This window comes from Loxodonta africana, chromosome 12 (assembly GCF_030014295.1).
Source record: "Loxodonta africana isolate mLoxAfr1 chromosome 12, mLoxAfr1.hap2, whole genome shotgun sequence".
Classification (NCBI taxonomy): Eukaryota; Metazoa; Chordata; class Mammalia; order Proboscidea; family Elephantidae; genus Loxodonta; species Loxodonta africana.
Genome location: NC_087353.1, coordinates 86,217,730 through 86,239,373, shown reverse-complemented (window position 1 = coordinate 86,239,373; position 21,644 = coordinate 86,217,730). Strand labels below are relative to the sequence as shown.

The window sequence follows — 21,644 nt, the reverse complement described above, 5'->3', positions numbered from 1 at the left end:
CAGAAGAAAGGTTACTCCTTTGTGGGTGATCAGTGCCCCCTAGCGGAGGCTTGATCACAAGGGAGAAATGCGGAGGTTGAAAACAAAGTGTGGAAACTGAGGAAAACATTTCTGCCAAGCCCAGAGAACATGGCTGAAGCCTGAGATCACACGGCAAAAATTTAAGATAATAAGTAACCTGGCTTTTAGAGGAGATAGCTAGCTTGTTTCTTTAGATTTATGTATAACGAACAACCTATATCTTTAGCCCCTGCATTCCAGACAAACCAATGCCGAGCCACCTGGAAACCTGCGTCATTCATCTTCTTAGAGACACTGACATTTCCAAAGGGATATTTTGATGACTATCTGAAAGTCTAATTGAAACCACCAGGATTTTCCTGACTTTCTTTGTTCCTTGGACTATAAAATCCCAATACTACTCCATTTCTTTGCCAACACTCAGTCTCATGCTATGTGTTGCCCGCTTTGTAAATTGTATGATGGGCTAATAAATCTCTAAGATTGTTTTAACTTTGCTTCTGCTCTTAGAAATTCTTCATCAATTTCCTCACAATTCAGAAGGCTAGAAGTTTGAATTCAGGGTGCCAAGTGTAGGTGAAGTTTTTCTCTCTGGGCTCTGGGGGAAGTTCCCCATCTCTTTTCAGCTTCTGTTCCTCGGCTCCTTGGAGATCTCCATGTAGCTTGGCATCTGTCTTCCCCCATCTCTGCTGGCTTGTTTGTTTGCTTAATCTGCTCTTTTCTATCTCAGAAGAGATTTATTTAAGACACACCCTACACTAATTTTCTACACTAATACAGCCATAGTAACATAACAAAGAAAACCGATTCCCAAATGAGATTATAACCACAGGTATATAAAAAAAAAAACAAAACCATTGCCCGTCAAGTCAATTCCTACTCATAGCAACTCTAAAGAACAGAGTAGACCTGCCCCATAGGGTTTCCAAGGAGTGCCTGGTGGATTTGAACTGCCAGTCTTTTGGTTAGCAGACGTAATCCTTGACCACTACACCACCAGGGTTTCCTATCCACAGGTATAGGAGTTAGGATTTACAATACATATTTTTGGGGACACGATTCAATCCTAACATACATAAACACACAAAAGTAACTACCACAATTCCAACCTGTTTTCAGTAAGGTCTACCCATTAAAAAAAAAAACAAAAAAAAACTGCATGAAGCCTCTTTATTGAACTCAGTTCACTTTCCTTTGGACCTGGTCCAAGTAAAGTACTTAGATAATAACACAAACGGGAACTCACTACACAAGGCAAGCACCAAACAGAAATTCCCCAAAGTGGAAAGAAAAAGACAGAGGAGATAGGAACCTAATTCCCCAGACAGAGCAAAACTGTGCGGCTATAAGCCTAGAAAGTTCAACACAAAATGAGTGGAACTCAAACCGAGGAGAGATTCACCAAGTTTCCTGTCCATGGCAAGGGAACATTGGGCACAAAGGGCCCTGTTGGTACCATACTTGATCTCTCACCAAAACTGTGGTGTCTCCTCGGTGATCATCTTTGGGTCCTGCTTCTGACACAAAAAGCTGTTCAAAAAACTCAAAACTCAAAGAAATTGACAGGTTTGTTCTGAGCATTTATTCTATTTGCAAGACCATTCTGATTCTGAAAGGTTGACACCAAAATGACCCAGGCTCCATGGTAGCGGTGGCAGCAGGTAGGTTAGCACTACTGAGGGAGGGATCGCCAAGGCAGTGGCATCACTAGGGTTGGTGTCACCTGTCACTCAGCGTGGTAACTCGTCACCTCCCCATCAGTCAGGTAAGCTGGATGAATGGAACCAGGGAAACCGAGGTGGAAAAAGGGAGAGTGTTGACACATCGCTGGGTTGGCAACCAACGTCACAAAACAATTTGTGTATTAACTGTTTAATGAGAAACTAGTTTGTCCTGTAAACTTTCACCTAAAGCACAATTAAAAAAAAAAAAGAAAGGAATTGGTGAGAGGGGTCCTAGTATCATTAAAAAGTTCAGTGCTGGCTTTCTCCTGTAGTCTAGGAAAAGACTATTACAGAACTTGGTGCTTAGAGCACTGGGGATGATAGGACCTCTCAGAAACAATAGAGGACAGGGGTAGCATTTAATCACTAGAATCCAGAAGCTTGCAATTATTGAAATGACTGGTAAGGTCAGAATAGCAGTTGAGGGTCCTGACCCACAGAGAGTTTTGGAGATGATTAAAGAAGTAGAACATTGTCCGGGGAAAAATAGATGGACAGCCAACAAGGGCATTATTTGTCTTGTGCAAGCATCAATAAATCAAGAATGAAGGACTGAAAGGTGAGGGTGGTCACCCCAAGAGAAAAATCATGATCCTTTGCCTAATTTATGAAACTGGCTGGTTTTCAGACTCAGAGCCCATTGACTAAAGAGGTGACAAGATCCCCAGGAGGAAGGACCCTGCAGCACAATGACAAGTATATATAGTAATGATTCCCTCAGTTTTTCCCCAAAGGGACTTATGAACATCTATTTGAGTGATTATGCACTAGGCAAAGGGGAATACTCAGACATTTTGAGGACTTCCGGACACAAAGTATGAGTTGACATTGATACCTGGAGGCCTAAAGAGTCATTTGTGGCATCCCTTGTTAGAGTGGGGTCATATGAAGGGCAAGTAATAAATGGAGTCCTGGCCAAGGTCTAGTTTACAGTAGGGGGGTCCACAGCATCACCACGTGGTGATTTTTCCAGTCTCCAAATATGTAACTTAGCTGTTGGTGAAACGCCCACTTTGGGTTCTTCGTCTCTGGATTAAGAACTGTCATAGTGTGGATATTAGTTTCCTATTGCTGCTGTAACAAATTACTACAAACTAAGTAGCTTAAAACAACACAAAATTATCCAACACCCTTTCATAATAAAAACACTCAACAAACTCGGAAAAAAAGGGGAATTCCTCAACATGATAAAGAGCATTTATGAAAACCCACAGCTAACATCATAGTCAGAGACAAAAGACTGAAAGCCTTCATATAAGATCAGGAGCAAAACGATGCCTGCTTTCACCACTGCTATTCAGAGGGCCCTAAATATCCAAAACAATCTTGAAAAAGAACAAAGTTAGATGGCTCACATTTTCTGATTTCAAAATGTGCTACAAAGATACAGTACTAGAAACAGTGTGGTACTGGTACAAGGACAGAAGTATAGACCAAATGAATAGAATTGAGAATCCAGAAATAATCTCATACATCTATGCCCAATTGATTTTCAAAAAGGGTGCCAAGTCAGTTCAATGGGGAAAGAATAATCTCTTCAAAAATGGTGCTGGGACAACTAGATATCCACATGCAGAAGAATGAAGTTGGATCCGTACCTACACCACATATGAAAATTTATTAATCAATGACCTAAACTTAAGAGCTAAAACTATAAAAATCTTAGAAAACATGGAGGTAAATCTTCAGGACCTTGTCTTTGACAATAAATTCTTAGATGGTACACCAAATGCATAAGCAATAAAAAAAAAAAAGATAAATTGGACTTCATTTAAAAAAAAACTGGCATGCATCAAAGGAGGCTATCAAGAAAGTGAGAACACAACCTATAAAATGGGGGGAAAAATTAGAAATCTTATATCTTAAAAGGGTTTAATACCCAAAATATATAAAGTACTCCCACAACTCAGCAACACAAAAAACTCAATCAAAAAATTGGCAAAGGACTTGAACAGACATTTCTCCAAAGAAGGTACACAAATGTCCATTAAACACACACACACAAAAATGCTCAACTTCATTAATCATTAAAAATTTGGGGGAAATGCAAATCAAAACCACAACCAGATACCACTTCACACCCACTAGCATGGCATTATCAAAAAAGGAGAAATAACAAGTGTTGGCAAGCATGTGGAGAAACTGGAGCCCTCATTCATTACTGGTGGGAATATAAAATAGTGCAGCTGCAGTGGGAATGCAAAGTGGTAAAACCATTTTAGAAAACGATATGGTGCTTCCTTAGAAAGCTAGAAATAGAAATACCATATGATCCAGCAATCCCACTCCTAGGAATATATCCTAGAGAAATAAGAGCCATCTCATGAATAGACATATGCACATCCATGTTCATTGCAGCATTGTTCACAATAGCAAAAAGATGGAAACAACCTAGATGCCCATCAACAGATGAATGGATAAAGAAACAATGGTACATACACACAATGGAGTACTACACAAGGAAAAAGAACAATGATGAATCTGTGAAGCATCTCACAACACGGATGAATCTGGAGGCCATTATGCTGACTGAAATAAGTCAATCACAAAAGGACAAATATTGTATGTGACCACTACTATAAAAACTCATGAAAAGTTTTACACACAAAAAGAAACAATCGTTGATGGTTACAAGGGAGGGGAGGGTTGGGAATGAAAAACACTAAATAGACAATAAATAAATGGTAACTTTACTGAAAGGTAAGACAGTACACAACACTGGGGAAGCCAGCATAACTTGTATAAGGTAAGGTCATGGAAGCTCCATAGACACATCCAAACTCCCTGAGGGACCAAATTACTAGGCTGAGGGCTGTGGGGACCATGGTCTTGGGGAACATCTAACTCAATTGGCATAACATAGTTTATAAAGAAAATGTTCTACATTCTACTTTGGTGAGTAGCCTCTGGGGTTTTAAAAGGTTGTGAGTGGCCATCTAAGATACTCCACTGGTTTTACCCCTTTGGGAACAAGGGAGAATGAAGAAAAGCAAAGATACAAGGGAAAAATTAGCCCAAAGGACTAATGAACCACAACTACCACAGTCTCCACCAGACTGAGTCTAGTACAACTAGATGGTGCCCAGCTACCACCACTGACTGCTCTGACAGGGATCACAATAAAGGGTCCCAGACAGAGTTGGAGAAAAATGTACAAAAAAATTTTAACTCACAAAAAAAGACCAGACTCACTGGCCTGACAGACTGGAGAAACCCCGATAGTATGGCCCCCAGACACACTTTTGGCTCAGTAATAAAGTCATTCCTGAGGTTCACCCATCAGCCAAAGATTAGACAGGCCCATAAAACAAAACGAGACTAAAGGGGCACACAAAGAACTAGAAGGCAGGAGGCAACAGGAAAGCTGGTAATAGGAAACCCAAGGTGGAGAAGGAAGAGTGTTGACATGTCGTGGAGTTGGTAACCAATGTCATAAAATAATGTATGTACTAACTGTTTAATGAGAACCTAGTGTGTTCTGTAAACCTCCATCTAAAGTGTAATAAAAAAAAAATAGTGCAGTTGCTGTAGAAAATCGTTTTGTGTTTCCTCAAAAAGTTAAATGTAGAATTACCGTATGACCCAACAATTCCATTCCAGAGCATATTCCCGAAAGAATGGAAAGCAAGGACTCAGATACTTTAATTGCATTATTCACAACAGCCAAAAGGTGGAAATAGCCCAAGTGTCCATCAACAAATGAATGAATAAACAAAATGTGGTATATATGTGCAATAGAAAATTATTCTGCCATAAAAAGGAATGACATTCTAATACATGCTACAACATGGATGAGCTTTGAAATCATCATGCTAAATGAAATGCAAGACACAAAAGGACAAATTTTATACCATCTCATTTATATGAATTATCTGTAACAGACAAAGGCATGCAGACAGAAAGTAGATTAGTGGTTACTAGGGGCTAGAGAGAGGGGCAATGACAAGTTATTGCTTAATGGCACAGAGTTTCTGTTAGAGATTATGAAAAGTTTTGGAAACAAATAGGGGTGATGTTGCACAACATTGTGATTGTGATTAATATCACTGAATGTACAAAATGGTTAAAATGGCAAATATTATGTTGTATATATTTTACCACAAAAAAAATTAAATCCTACAAATGTATTACCTTATGGTCTGGTCATCAGCAGGACTGAGTTTCTTCTACAGTCTCTAGTGGTGAATCCATTTCCTTCCTTTTTCTAGCTTCTAGAGGCTGCCCACATTCCTTGATTCATGGTCCTCCTTCCTCCATTTCCAAAGCCAGTAAAGGTGGATTGAGTCTTTCTCACCTTGACTCACTCTGATCTCAGCTTTTTTTTTTTTTTTTATGTAATTTTTATTCTGCTTTAAGTGAAAGTTTACAAATCAAGTCTCTCACACAAAAACCCATATACACCTTGCTACACACTCCCAATTACTCTCCCCCTAATGAGACAGCCTGCTCTCTCCTCCCACTCTCTCTTTTCGTGTCCATTTCGCCAGCTTCTAACCCCCTCCACCCTCTCATCTCCCCTCCAGGCAGGAGATGCCAACATAGTCTCAAATGTCCACCTGATCCGAGAAGCTCACTCCTCACCAGCATCCCTCTCCAACTCATTGTCCAGTCCAATCCATGTCTGGAGAGTTGGCTTCGGGAATGGTTCCTGACCTGGGCCAACAGAAGGTCTGGGGGCCATGACCACTGGGATCCTTCCAGTCTCAGTCAGACCATTAAGTCTGGTCTTATGAGTTTTTGGGGTCCGCATCCCACTGCTCCCCTGCTCCCTCAGGGGTTCTCTGTTGTGTTCCCTGTCAGGGGAGTCATCGGTTGTAGCCGGGCACCATCTAGTTCTTCTGGTCTCAGGATGATGTAGTCTCTGGTTCATGTGGCCCTTTCTGTCTCTTGGGCTCATAATCGCCTTGTGTCCTTGGTATTCTTCATTATCCTTTGATCCAGATGGGTTGAGACCAATTGATGCATCTTAGATGGCCGCTTGCTAGAGTTTAAGACCCCAAACGCCACTCTCCAAAGTGGGATGCAGAATGTTTCTTAATAGATTTTATTATGCCAATTGACTTAGATGTCCCCTCAAACCATGGTCCCCAGACCCCTGTCCCTGCTACGCTGGCCTTTGCAACATTCAGTTTATTCGGGAAACTTCTTTGCTTTTGGTTTTGTCCAGTTGTGCTGACCTCCCCTGTATTGTGTGCTGTCTTTCCCTTCACCTAAAGTAGTTCTTATCTACTATCTAATTAGTGAATGCCCCCTCCCTCCCTCCCTCCCTCCCCCCCTCATAACCACAAAAGAATGTTTTCTTCTCAGTTTAAACTATTTCTCAAGTTCTTATAATAGAGGTCTTATACAATATTTGTCCTTTTGCAACTGACTAATTTCACTCAGCATAATGCCTTCCAGGTTCCTCCATGTTAGGAAAGGCTTCACAGATTCCTCGCTGTTCTGTATCTATGCGTAGTATTCCATTGTGTGAATATACCATAATTTATTATCCATTCATCCATTGATGGGCACCTCGGTTGCTTCCATCTTTTTGCTATTGTAAACAGTGCTGCAATAAACATGGGTGTGTATGTATCTGTTCTTGTAAAGGCTCTTATTTCTCTAGGATATATTCTAAGGAGTGGGATTGCTGGATCGTATGGTAGTTCTATTTCTAGCTTTTTAAGGAAGTGCCAAACCGATTTCCAAAGTGGTTGTACCACTTGACATTCCCACTAGCAGTATATAAGTGTTCCAATCTCTCTACAGCCTCTCCAACATTTAGTATTTTGTGTTTTTTGGATTAATGCCAGCCTTGTTGGAGTGAGATGAAATCTCATTGTAGTTTTGATTTGCATTTGATCGTGAACATTTCCTCATATATCTGTTAGCTACCCGAATGTCTTCTTTAGTGAAGTGTCTGTTCATATCTTTTGCCCATTTTTTAATTGGGTTATTTGTCTTTTTGCAGTTGAGTTTTTGCAGTATCATGTAGATTTTAGATGATCTCAGCTTTGATTGTCACATCTTCTTCTATTACTCTGACCTCATAGTTCCACTTATAAGGACCATCGTAATTACATTAGGCTCACGCAGATAATCCAAGATAATCTTCTCATCTCAAGATCACTAACTTTTTTTTTTTTTTCTTAAAGCAGTCCACACAGTTTATTCAGCAATATAACAAGAAAGACCTTCCATCATGACAGACATAAAGTAGATATAGGAAGGATCTGTAGGGTACATTCTTCATAAAGACTAACAGATAACTTTAGGTTTCACACCATGTGCCGGGCACGATTTGTTGCATATCAATAGCCATTCATTCCCCACTTCTATCTTCCTGGTTTTATTACGGGACGCAATATGCCCTGCCCAGGCAATGTCAACCCCGTCCCCTTCTGCCAGGCTTTCCCAGGCTCCCTTGTAAACCAGTACTGACTAATGAGATTTAAGAAGAAATCTTCAAAGGATTTTTTAAAAAATTTATTTGTTGTGCTTTAGGTGAAAGTTTACAGATCAAGTCAGTCTCTCATACAAAAAGCCATACACACCCCACCATGCACTCCCAGCTGCTCTCCCCTTAATGAGACAGCACATTCCTCCTCTCCACCCTGTATTCCCCGTGTCCGTTCAACCGGCTCCTGTCCCTTCTTCCTTCTCATCTCACCACCAGACAAGAGTCTCCCATATAGTCTCATGTGTCTACTTGAGCCACGAAGTTCACTCCTCACCAGCATCATTGTCTAGCTTATAAGTCCAGGCCAATCCTTGTCTGTAGAGTTGGTTTCAGGAATGGTTCCAATGTTGGGCTATCGAAGAGTCTGGGGACCACGACCATCAGGGTCCCTCTGGTCTCAGTCAGACCATTAAGCCTGGTCTTTTTATCAGAATTTAAGATCTGCATTCCACTGGTCTCCTGCTCCATCAGAGATTCTCTGTTGTGTTCCCTGTCAGGGTAGTGATCGATGGTAGCTGGGCACCATTATTCCAGTCTCAGGCTTCTGCTAGAGATTTTGAGAGTTTCTTCCCAAGTAAAGGGACTAAGACTTGAAAGTAGAAAACTTTTTGCCCTCTAATCCCAGCCATTTCTTTGGGATTGAAATGTCTGAAGCAGCCACAAGTCATATTATTATACTTATGAGAAAAACAACCACGAGGACAAAAAGCCAACATGATAAAGATTCCAGAGAAGGATAGAAAGAACCTGGGTTCTTGATAACATTGTTGAGCTGTTACCTAATCATTTACTTTTTAAATTGTTCAGTGACCTCTGGGATGTTTTCAATAGCCTTTTCTAATTTGCTTAACCCCAATTCTAGTCCCATGATTCTCATTAACAAGTGAAGGCCAGAAAGTGGCCAAAGTCCAGCAACATCCTCTTAATTCTAAGACAAAAGGTTCCTTTAGACTGTTCATAATATATATGTAGGTAGGCCTGATGACTCTTCCTGTGACACACCTTAGCATACAGGGACTTTCCTGTTTCCAGGGTTAGGACAATGTAAGTCTAGTCACCACCACGACAGGACAGTCTTTGGTTATGAAGAGCCGGGTAAGTTTCTGCATGTTTTTTTGTAAACTGGGTAGGTGTTGCCTGATAGAATGTGACTTCTCTGACAATGACCAGTTATCAATAATGTTACAGCCACTTTGAAGATGGGCCAAACAAAACCAATGATGAATACACAGACTATGTAATAAATGGTATCTGTGTATGCGTGTGTGTGTACATATATATCATCATCATCACTGATTAATATATAAGATGTTGAATTTAGAACAATGTAGCTTCTTATTAAAGTAAAAAATATCTAGTGGTTTCACTTAAATAATCTAGGATCCAGCTACAGTAAGGATGCTCTTCTACAAAGTTATCACTAAAAATATCATTATGGAGCCTCTCCTCTAGGAATGACTTGATATATGATTTACTAATATATTCTCTCATTCTACAGGGTGTCTTTTTACTTTCTGGATAGTGTCTGTCATGGATTGAATTGTGTCCCCCCAAAATATGTGTATCAATTTGTCTAGGCTGTGATTCCCAGTATTGTGTGGTTGTCCACCGTTTTGTCATCTGATGTGATTTTCCTATGTGTTGTAAATCCTATCTCTATGATGTTGATGAGATGGGATTAGCGGCAGTTACGTTAATGAGGCAGGACTCAATCTACAAGATTGGATTGTGTCTTTAGCCGATCTTTTTTGAGATATGAAAGAGAGAAGTGAGCAGAGAGACATGGGGACCTCATTTCATGAAGAAAGCAATGCTGGGCGCAGAGTGTATCCTGTGGACCCCAGGTTCCTGAGCAGAGAAGCTCCTAGACCAGGGGAAGGTTGATGGCAAAGACCTTCCTCCAGAGCCAACAGAGAGAGAAAGACTTCCCTGGAGGTGATTCCCTGAATTTGGACTTCTAGCCTACTAGACTGTGAGACTCTTTGTTAAAGCCATCCACTTGTGGTATTTCTGTTACAGCAGCACTAGATAACTAGGACAAGTATCATCTGCCATAATTTCAGTTATTTAAGACAGTGTCCTTTAATGTACAAAAGTTTTTTTTTTTTTTTATCTTGATGAAGTCCAATTTATCTATTTTCCTTTTGTTGCTCAGACTTTCAGTGTCATATCTAACTATTGCCAAATACAAGGTCCTGGAGATTTGCCTCTGTCTTTTCTTCTATGATTTGTATGCTTTTAGCTCATACTTATGTCACTGATCCATTTTGAGTTAATTTTTCTATATGGTGTGAGATATAGATTTAACTTCATTCTTCTGCATAAGGATAACCAGTTGTCCCAGCAGCATTTGCTCAAGAGACTATTATTTCCCCCCATTGCATAGGCTTGGCACTCTTGTTAAAAATTAATTGACCATAGATATATGCGCTTATATCTGAACTCTCAATTCTATTCCATCGGTCTATATTTCTCTTCTTGTACACGTACCACACTATTTTGATTACTGTAGCTTTGTAGTATGTTTTAAAATAGGGAACTGTGAGTCCTCCAACTTTGTTCTTCTTTTTCAAGATTATTTAGGCTATTTGGGGTCCCTTACAACTCCATATGAATTTAAAGATTGACTTTTCCATTTCTGCAAAAACAAAAAAAAAGGCCTTTGGAATTTTATAGGGTTGCACTGAATCTGTAGATTGTTTGGGGGTAGTATTGCCATATTAAGAATATTACTTTTTCCAATACATGAACCTGAGATGTCCTTTCATTTATTTAGGGATTCTTTGATTTCTTTCAGCAATGTTTTGTAGTTTTCAACGTAAAATTCTTTCACCTCCTTGGTTAAATGTATTCCTAGGAGATTTATTCTTTTGGATCCTATCGTAAATGGAATTGGCTTCTTGCTCATTTTCAGATTGTTCATTGCCATTGTACAGAAACACAATTGATTTGAATTTGTATTAGAGCTGATAAATCTTTAATAGCTTTTTGGTGAATTCTTTAGAATTTTCTATATATATTTGCAAATAGGGATAGTTTAAATTTTTCCTTCCCAATGTGGATACTTTTAATTTCTTTTTCTTGTTTAGTTGTTCCAGCTAAATTTCCAAGACAATATTGAATATCAATGGCAAAAGTGGGTATCCTTATCTTGTTCCTAATCTTAGAGGAAGGCTGTCTTTCACCATTGAGTATAATGTTAGCGATAAGTTTTTTATAAATGCCCTTTATCGTATTGAGGAAGTCCTCTTCTATTCCTAATCATTGAATGTTTTTACCATGAAAGTGGATTTTATCAAGTCGTTTTTGCACATCTATGGAGATGATCATATGATTTTGCCTTTTATTCTATTAATATATTACATTGATTGATTATTGTGTGTTGAAACTTCCAGTCCTGGAATAAATCCCACGTGGTCCTGGTGTATAATCATTTCAATATGTTGTTGGGTTCAGTTTTTCTAGTATTTTGTTGAGGATTTTTGCATCTATATCCATAAAAGATATTGGTCTGAAACTTTCACTTAAAGCACAATAAAAATTATGGGAAAAAAAAGATAATTGGTCTGTAGTTTTCTTTTCTTATGGTGTCTTTCTCTAGTTTTGCTGTCAACACTGGCCTCATAGAATGAGTTAGGAAGTTCCCTCCTCTTCTATATTTCAGAAGAGTTTGACAAAAAAAGCTTTGGCATAATTCACCAGTGAAGTTGGTATGGATTGAGTTTTGTCCCCCCAAAATATGTGTTGTAAATCTTAACCCCCATACCTGTGGCTAGAATCCCATTTGGGAATAGGTTTTCTTGTTATGTTAATGAGACAGTATTAGTGTAGGGTATGTCTTATAAAAGAGATTAAACAAGCAAGTGAGCACACAGAGATGTGGGAAGATAGATGCCACACCACATGAAGATCCCCAAGGAACCAAGGAATAAGAACCTTCCAGAGCCAACAGAGAGAGAAAGCCTTTCCCTAGAGCTGGCACCCTGAATTCAGACTTCTAGACTCCTAAAATGTGAGAGAATAAACTTCTGTTTGTTAATGCCACCCACTTGTGGTATTTCTGTTATAGCAGCAGTAGATAACTAAGGCAGAAGCCACCTGGTATTGGACATCTATTTGTTGGGAGGTTTTTGGTTACTGATTCAATCAGTTATAGGTCTGCTGAAATGTTCTATTTCTTCTTGACTCAGTTTTGGTAATTAAAAAAAAAAAATTTTTTTTTCAGAGTTTGTCCATTTTATCTAGCGTATAAAATTTGTTGGCATACAATTATTCATGGTATTATCTTGTAATACTTTTTAGATCTGTAATGTTGGTAGTAATGTCCTCTATTTCATTCTTGATTTTAATCATTTGCATCTCCTCTGTGTTTGTCAGTCTAGCTAAAGTTTTGTCAATTTTGTTCATCTCTTGAAAGAAATATTTGGTTTTGTTGATTCTCTACTGTTTTTCTATTCTCTATTTCATTTATCTCTGCTCTAATCTTTATCTCCTTCTTTTGACTAGTTAAGGTTTAGTCTCCATTCTAGAGCTCATATCATGAAAGGGTAAGTTATTGATTTGAGATCTTTCTTCTTTTTCCATGTATGCCTTTGTAGCTATAAATTTCCCTCTGAGCACTGCTTTTACAGCATCTGATAAGTTTTGGTATATTGTGGATTTCTTTGTCTTCACCTCAGAACATTTTCTAATTTCCCTTGTGATATTTTCTTTATTTCATTGGCTGTTTAAGAGTGTGTTGGTTTGTTGTTGTTGTCAAATTGTCACTGACTCTTGGTGATCATATGTATAACAGAACAAAATGTTGCCGTATCCTGTACCATCTTCATGATTATTGGTATGTTTGAGTCCATTGTTGTGGATTTTGTGTTAATCTACCTGATTGACAGTTTCCTTTATTTTTCCAGACCCTCTACTTTACCAAACATGATATTCTCTTCTATCAGTTGGTCTTTCTTGACTATGTGTCCAAAGTAAGCAAGCCAAAGTCTCTCTATTCTCACTTCTAAGGAGCATTCTGGTTGTGTTTCTAAAACGGATTTTTTTATTCTTCTGGAAGTCCACAGTATATTTAATATTCTTTACCAACACCACAATTCAAATGTACCAATTCTTCTTCTGTCTTCCTTTCTCATCATACAGGTTTTCCATGCATATGAGTGATCGGAAAGAGCCTGGTTTGGGTCAGGCAAACTTCAGTCATCAAAGTAACATCTTCACTTTTTATAACTTTAAGGAGATCTTTTGTAGCAGATTTGCCCAATGGAATGTGCCATTTATTTATATTTCCTTTTTTTATTGTACTTTAGGTGAAGGTTTACAGAACCATCTAGCTTTTCATTAAACAGTTAGTACACATACTGTTTTACAACATTGGTTACCAACCCCATGGCATGTCAACACTCTCCCTTCTCGACTTCGGGTTCCCTGTTACCAGCTTTCCTGTCCCCTCCGGCCTTCTAGTCCTTGCCCCAGGGCTGGAGTGCCCGTTTAGTCTCACTTTGTTTCATGGGCCTGTCTAATCTTTGGCTGAATGGTGAGCTTCAGGGGTGATTTCACTACTCAGCTAAAAGTGTGTCCAGGGGCCATAGTCTTGGGGTTTCTGCAGTCTTTGTCAGAAGAGTAAGTCTGGTCTTTTTTTTGTGTGTGTGTGTGACTTAGAATTTTGTTCTACATTTTTCTCCAGCTCTGCCTGGGACCCTTTACTGTGATCCCCGTCAGAGCAGTCAGTGCTATTTGGGCACCATATAGTTGTACTGGACTCAGTCTGGTAGATGCTGTGGTAGTTGTAGTACGTTAGTCCTTTGGACTAATTTTGCCCTTGTCTTTAGTTTTCTTCATTCTCCCTTGCTCCCAGTGGGGTGAGACCAGTGAAGTATCTTAGATGGCTGCTCACAGCTTTTAAGACTCCAGACACTACTCACCAAAGTAGAAGGTAGAACATTTTTCTTTATTGTACTTTAGATAAGGTTTACAAACAAAATAGTTTCTCATTAAACAGTTAGTACACATATTGTCTTATGACATTGGTTAACCACCCCATGACATGGCAACACTCTCCCTTCTCAACCTTAGGTTCCCTGTTACCAGATTTCCTGTCCCCTCAGGGCTGGCGTGCCCCTTTAGTCTCATTTTGTTTTATGGGCCTGTCCAATCTTTGGCTGAATGGTGAATCACAAGAGTGACTTCATTACTGAGCTGATAGCGTGTCCCGGGGCCATACTCTCAGGGTTTCTCCAGTCTCTGTTAGGTGAGCAAGTCTACTCTTCCTTTTTGAATTAGAACTTTGTTTTACATTTTTCTCCAGCTCTGTCTGGGACCCTCTATTGTGATCCCTGTCAGAGCAGTCAGTGGCAGTATCTGGGCACCGTTTAGTTGTACTGGTCTCAGTCTGGTGGAGGCCATGGTAGATGTGGTCCATTAGTCCTTTGGACTAATCTTTCCCTTGTATCTTTAGTTTTCTTCATTCTTCCTTACTTCTGAAGGGGTAAGACCAGTGGTGTATCCTAGATGGCCGCCTACAGACTTTTAAGTCCCCAGACTCTACTAACCACAGTTGAATGTAGAACATTTTCTTTATAAACTATGTCATGCCAATTGAGCTAGATGTTCCTCTAGACCATGGTCCCCATAGCCCTCAGCCCAGTAATTCCATTCCTCAGGAAGTTTGGTTGTGTCTATGGAGCTTACATGACCTTGCCTCACACAAGTTATACTGGCTTCCCCCGTATTGTGTACTGTCTTACCTTTCACTGAAGTTACCACTTACCTACTGTCCATTTAGTGTTTTTCCATCCCTCCCCTCCCCTCCCTTGTAACCATCAAAATGGCTAGTACCAGTCCATTTCAGCTCACTAATGCCCAGGATGTCAATATTTATGCATTCCATTTCATTTTTGATGATGTTCAATTTCCTAGATTCAAATTTTGTACATTCCAGGTTCCAGTTATTAATGGATGTTTGTTGCTGTTTCTTCTCATTTTGAGTTGTGCCACATCAGCAAATGAAGGTTCTGAAAGCTTCACTCCATCCACATCATTAAGATTGACTCTACTTTGAGGAGGCTGCTCTTCCCTAGTCATCTTTTGAGTGCCTTCCAAACTGAGGGGCTCATCTTCTGGTACTATATCAGACAATGCTTCACTGCCATTCATAAGGTTTTCACTGGTTAATTCTTTTCAGAAATAGACCACTAGGTCCTTCTTCCTAGTTTGTCTTAGTCTGGAAGCTCAGCTCAAACCCATCCACCATGGGTGACCCTGCTGGTATTTGAATACCAGTGGCATAGCTTCCAGTCTCACAGCAACACACAAGCCCTCACAGTACAACAAACTGACAGAAGCAGAGATAGGGACCTCAGTATCACCAAGAAGAGATGGGAGCAGAACACATCCTTTGGACCTGGGGTCCCTGCACTGAGAACCTCCTACTACCAGCTGTAACACCAAAGATGGTGAGAAGCTGTAGCAGAGAAATGGCAGCAGCAGAACCAAGAGACCAGTGCCAGACTTTGTGGTAGTGGGCCCACAGAGCAAGAGAGAGCTGAGTGCCTTTAGGCAGGAGGCTTTCTGGTAGAGTAGGGTGCCTCTGGACACATATCTGCAGAGCTAAAGAGCTTTATAACACTTGCCTGAACAGGGCAGAGGCCAGGATGAGGGCCAAAGAGACTTGCCTGCCAACACAGCTGAGCAGAATGCATCCTTTGGACCCAGGGTCCCTGTGCTGAGAAGCTCCTAGACCCAGGAGATAGAGGGAGCTGTAACACAGAAGACAGTGAAAGATGGTGGCACAACAGTAGCAAGGGCAATAACAGCACAAGATGGCAGAAATCAGGAGACCAGAGCAAGACAGCTGCAGTAAGTCTTGCAGACCCAAGTAGCTAAGAGCTTTGTAACATTTTTCTGAGCAGGACAGAAGTAAGACTGAGAAGCTGAGGGCCAGAGAACGGCCTGCCTGTAGGCAGGGCTTTTGAAGCTGTCCTGATTGAAGAACTGTATCCTGAGCTGTTTCTGATCTCGAGTTGTGCCCTGTTACTTCCCTAATAACCACTTAACTGTAAATATTGTTCATGAGTTCTGTGAGATGTTGCAGGGAATTATTGATCCCAAACACCAGAAGAGTACTGGGGAGGGGGAGTAGTTGATGTTAGAGATGATGGAGTGGTACAGCAGTTTGAAAAAGTTGGGCATTTGAGACATCTTTAACCTCCACCTCATATTAACTTGCTTTGTGGTGATCCTTATAAAAAAAGTTATTCATTTACTTTGTACGATTTCAACCTTTTTAAATTTATTGAGACTTGTTTTGTGACCTAGAATATTCTCTATCCTTGAGAATGTTCCATGTGAGCTGAAGAAGAATGTGTATTGTGCTTTTGTTAGGTAGAATATTCTACATATTTCTGCTAGGTCTAGTTGGTGTGTGTTGTTTTTAGGTGCTGTCGAGTCAGCTGCAACTTATAATGACCCTATGTACAACAGAACAAAACACTGCCCGGTCCTGTGCCATCCTCACAATTGTTACTATGTTTGAGCCCATTGTTGCAACCACTGAGTCAATCCATCTCATTGAGGGTCTTCCTCATTTTCACTGACCCTCCACCAAGCATGATGTCCCTCTCCAGGGACTGATCCTTCTTGATAACATGTCCAAAGTACGTGAGACAAAATCTCACCATCCTCACTTCTAAGGAGCATTCTGGCTATACTTCTTCTAAGACAGACTTGTTCATTCTTCTGGCAGTCCATGATATATTAAATATTCTTCACCAACACCATAATGCAAAGGCGTTAGTTCTTCGGTCTTTCTTATTCATTGTCCTGCTTTTGCTTGCGTCTGAAGTGGCTTGGGTCAGGTACACCTTATTCCTCAAAGTGACATCTTTGTTTTTTAATACTTTAAAGAGGTCTTTTCAACAGATATGCCCAATCCAATACATGCTTTGATTTCTTGACTGCTGATTTCATGGGCATTGATTGTGGATCTGTCTTAGGCTGGGTTCTTTAGAGAAGCAAAGCCAGTAAATCATATAAATATATATAGACAGAGATTAATATTGAGGAAATTACTCATGCAGATGTAGAGGCTGGGAAGTCCCAAGTCCATAGGTCAGGCTGGAGGCTTCTTCTTACTCATAACGCAGGGGCTGGAGAACCCAAGATAGGCAGATCAGACAGCAGGGTTCTGACTCACAGGCTGCAGAGACTGACGAATCCCAAGGTCAGCAGGCAATATGGCAGGTAAGCTACTAGCTCAGGTCCCAAGAATTGGATGTCAGACAAATAGAAGCCAGTTGCAGGATCCAAAGCAAACAAAAACCCACAAGCCTTGCCAGAAAGTCCCTCTATGTTGGATGCAGGACACAGCCCTAAGGAAACTTCCTTTCAACTGATTTGCTGCTCACAGCAGATCCCATCATGGAGGTGATCACATTATATCAGATCTCATCATGGGAGTTATTACATCATTATATGATTCCCCAACTACATCATAACTGCCAAACCACTGAGAATCATGGCCCAACCAAAATGACACACAACCTTAACAAATCACAGCATCCAAGTAAAAGGAAATCCTTAACAACTTCAATATTTTTCTCCATTTACCATGATGTTGCTTATTGGTCCACTTGTGAGGGTTTCTGTTTTCTTCATGTTGAGATGTAATCCATACTGAAGGCTGTGGTCTTTGATCTTCATCAGTAAGTGCTTCAAGTCCTTTTTGCTTTTAGCAAGCACGGCTGTGACATCTGCATATTGCAGGTTGTCAATGAGTCTTCCTCCAAATCTGATGCTGGCTTCTTCTTTATATAGCCCAGCTTCTTGGATTATTTGCTCAGCATACAGATTGAATTGGTATGGTGAAAGGATACAGCCCTGACGCACACATCTCCTGATTTTAAACCACGCAGTATCTCCTTGTTCTGTTCGAACAACTACCTGTTTGTCTACGTACAGGTTCCTCATGAACACAATTAAGCATTCTGAAATTCCCATTCTTCACGATGTTATCCATAATTTGTTATGATTCACACAGTTGAAAGCCTTTGCATAATCAATAAAACACAGCTAAACATCTTTCTGGTAGTCTCTGCTTTCAGCCAAGATCCATCTCACATCAGCGATGATATTCTTCGTTCCACACCCTCTTCTGAATCGGGCTTGAATTTTTGGACCTTCCTTGTCAATTTATTGCTAGAACTCTTTTTAAATGATCCGCAGCAAAATTTTACTTGTGTGTGATATTGTTCAATAATTTCCACATTCTATTGGTTCACCTTTCTTTGGAATAGACACAAATATGGATTTCTTCCAGTCAGTTGGCCAGGTAGCTGTCTTCAAAATTTCTTGGCATAGACAAATGAGCACTTCCAGTGCTGCATCTGCTTGTTGAAACATCTCAATTGCTATTCTGTCAATTCCTAGACTATTGTTTTTTGCCAATGCCCTCAGTGCAGCTTGTACTTCTTCCTTCAGTACCATCAGTTCTTAATCATATGCTACCTCCTGAAATAGATGAACATTGACCAGTTCTTTTTGGTACAGTGACTCTGTGTATTCCTTCCATTTTCTTTTGATGCTTCCTGAGTCATTCAATATTTTGCCCATAGAACCCTTTAATATTGCAACTTGAGACTTGAATTTTTTTTCTTCAGTTCTTTCAACTTGAGAAATGCTGAGTGTGTTCTTCCTTTTTGGTTTTCTAACTCAAGGTCTTTGCACATTGCATGATAATACTTTACTTTGTCTTCTCAAGCCACCCTTTGAAATCTTCTAGTCAGCTCTTTTATGTCATCATTTCTTCCACTTGCTTTAGCTACTCTACCTTCAAGAGCAAGTTTCAGAGTCTCTTTTGACATCCATTCTGGTCTTTTCTTTCTTTCCTGTCTTTTTAACGGACTTTTGCTTTCTCCATGTATGATGTCCTTGCTGTCATCCCACAACTCATCTGGTCTTCAGTCATTAGTGTTCAGTGTGTCAAATCTATTCTTGAGATGGTCTCTAAATTCAGGTGGGATGTACTAAGGTCATACTTTGGCTCTCATGATCTTGTTTTAATTTTCTTCAGGTTCAACTCGAAATTGCATATTTGCAACTGATGGCCTGTTCCATAGTTGGCCCCTGGCCTTGTTCTGACTGATGATATTGAACCTCTTCATCATCTCTTTCCACAGATGTAGTCAATCTGATTCCTGTATATTCCATCCAGCAAGGTCCATGTGTATAGTCGCCATTTATGTAGTTAAAAAAAAAAAGGTATTTGCAATGAATAAGTGGTTGATCTTCTAAAATTCTATCATGCAATCTCCAGCATCATTTCTATTCCTAAGGCCCATATTTTCCAACCACTGATCCTTCTTTTTTTCCAACTTTGGCATTCCAATCCCAGTGATTATCAATGCACATTGATTGCATGTTTGATCAATTTATCAAAATTCATATCAGTTGATGTATAGCATTGTTCAAATTCTCTATTTCCTTAAAGATCTTATTTCTGCATGTTTTTTCCATTAATGAAAGTGGTGTATTGATGTCTCCCACTATTATTGTATGACTGTCTATTACTCCCTTCAAATCTGTTAGTGTTTGCTTCATATATTTTGGGGCTCTGATGTTAGGTGCAGAAGTCCTATTGGCACAGTGGTTAAAGTGCTGGGCTGCTAACAAAAAGATTAGCAGTTTGAACTACCAGCCACTCCATGGGAGAAAGATGTGGCAGTTGATTTCCATAAAGATATACAGCCTTGGAAGCCCTATGGGGCAGTTCTACTCTGTCCTACAGGGCTGCTATGAGTCAGAATCTACTCAACGGCAGTGAGTTTGGTTTTTTTTTTTTGTTTGATTTTAGGTGCATATATATAACTGTTATGTCTTCTTGATGCATTGACACTTTTATCATTATATAATGTCCTTCTTTGTCTTTAAAAGAGATTTTAACTTAAAAATCTATTTTGTTTGATTTCAATATAGCCTCCCCACCTCTCTTTCGTGTTATTATTTGCACGGATTAGTTTTTTCATCCTTTCATTTTCAACCTATTTATGCCTTTGGGCCTAAGATATGTCTCTTGAGACAGCATATAGATGGATCTTTTTTTTTTTTTTTTTAAGTCCATTTGCCACTTTCTGCCTTTGGATTGAAGAGTTTAATCCATTTACATTTAAGGTAATTACCAATAAGAAGGAAACACTGGTTGCATAGTGGTTAAATGCTACTGCTGCTAATCAAAGGGGTTGGCAGTTCGAATCCGCCAGGTGCTCCTTGGAAACTCTATGGGGCAGTTCTACTGTGTCCTATAGGGTGGCCATGAGTCGGAATCGACTCAATGGCACTGGGTTTGGTTTTGGTTTTTTTTACCAATAAGGACTTACTTATGTCATTTTGCTATTTATTTTTTGTGTGTCTTCTACCTTCTTTGTCCCTCATTTTCTCCAATACTGCCATCATTTGTGTTGAGTTGAGTTTTTGTACTGAACTATTTCATTTCCTTCTCTTTTGTGCATAATTTTAGATATTTTCTTTGTGGGTTCCATGAAGGTTACATTTAACATCTTAAATTTATAACAACCTGGTTTAAATTAATACCAACTTAACTTCAGTAATATAAAAAATTCTATTCTTATACCACTCCTCTCCTCCCCTCTTTATGTAGTTGTTATAATAGATTACGTCTTTATACATTATGCACCCAATAGGATACCTTTATAATTATATTTTATGTGTTTGTCTTTTGGAATCATGTAGGACAAAACCACTACAATATAAACCAAAAATACCAAAAAAAAAAAAAAAATCCTAAAATATCTACCCATGAGATTACCTTTATCAAAAATCTTTTTTTTTTCTATGTCTTCACGTTACTGTCTAGTGTCCTTTCTGTTCTAACTGTAGAATTTCCTTTAGCATTTCTCGTAGTGCAGGTCTAGTTGTCACAAACTCCCTCAGGTTTTGTTTTCTGCGAATGTCTTAATTTTACCCTCATTCTTGAAGACAAGTTTTTGAAAGATAAAGAATTCTTGGCTGACAGTTCTTTTCTTTCAGCACTTTAAATATGTCATTCCACTGCCTTCTTGGCTCCAAGGTTTCAGAGGAGAAATTGGCACTTAATATTATTATTTTATTTTTTATTGTGCTTTAGGTGAAAGTTTACAGTTCAAGTTAGTTTCTTATACAAAAATTTATACACATATCATTATGTGACCCTAGTTGCAACCCCTATAATGTGATAGTACACCCCCTATTTCCACCCTGGGTTTCCCATGTCCATTCAAACAGCTCCTATCCCTTTCTGCCTTCTCATCCCGCCTCTGGACAGAAACTGCCCATTTAATCACATGTATCTACTTGAACTAAGAAGCATACTCTTCATGAGTATTATTTTATGTATTACAGTCCAGTCCAATCTTTGTCTGAAGAGTTAGCTTTGGGAATGGTTTTAGTTCTGTGTTAATGAACAG

At 39.5% G+C, this 21,644-nt stretch overlaps 1 protein-coding gene across 2 annotated transcripts in view; it reads left to right on the top strand.

Moving 5' to 3' along the window:
• Window positions 1–21,644, top strand: part of BCL7C (BAF chromatin remodeling complex subunit BCL7C) — a 99,466-nt gene that overhangs the window by 71,956 nt on the left and 5,866 nt on the right. The window lies entirely within an intron of this gene.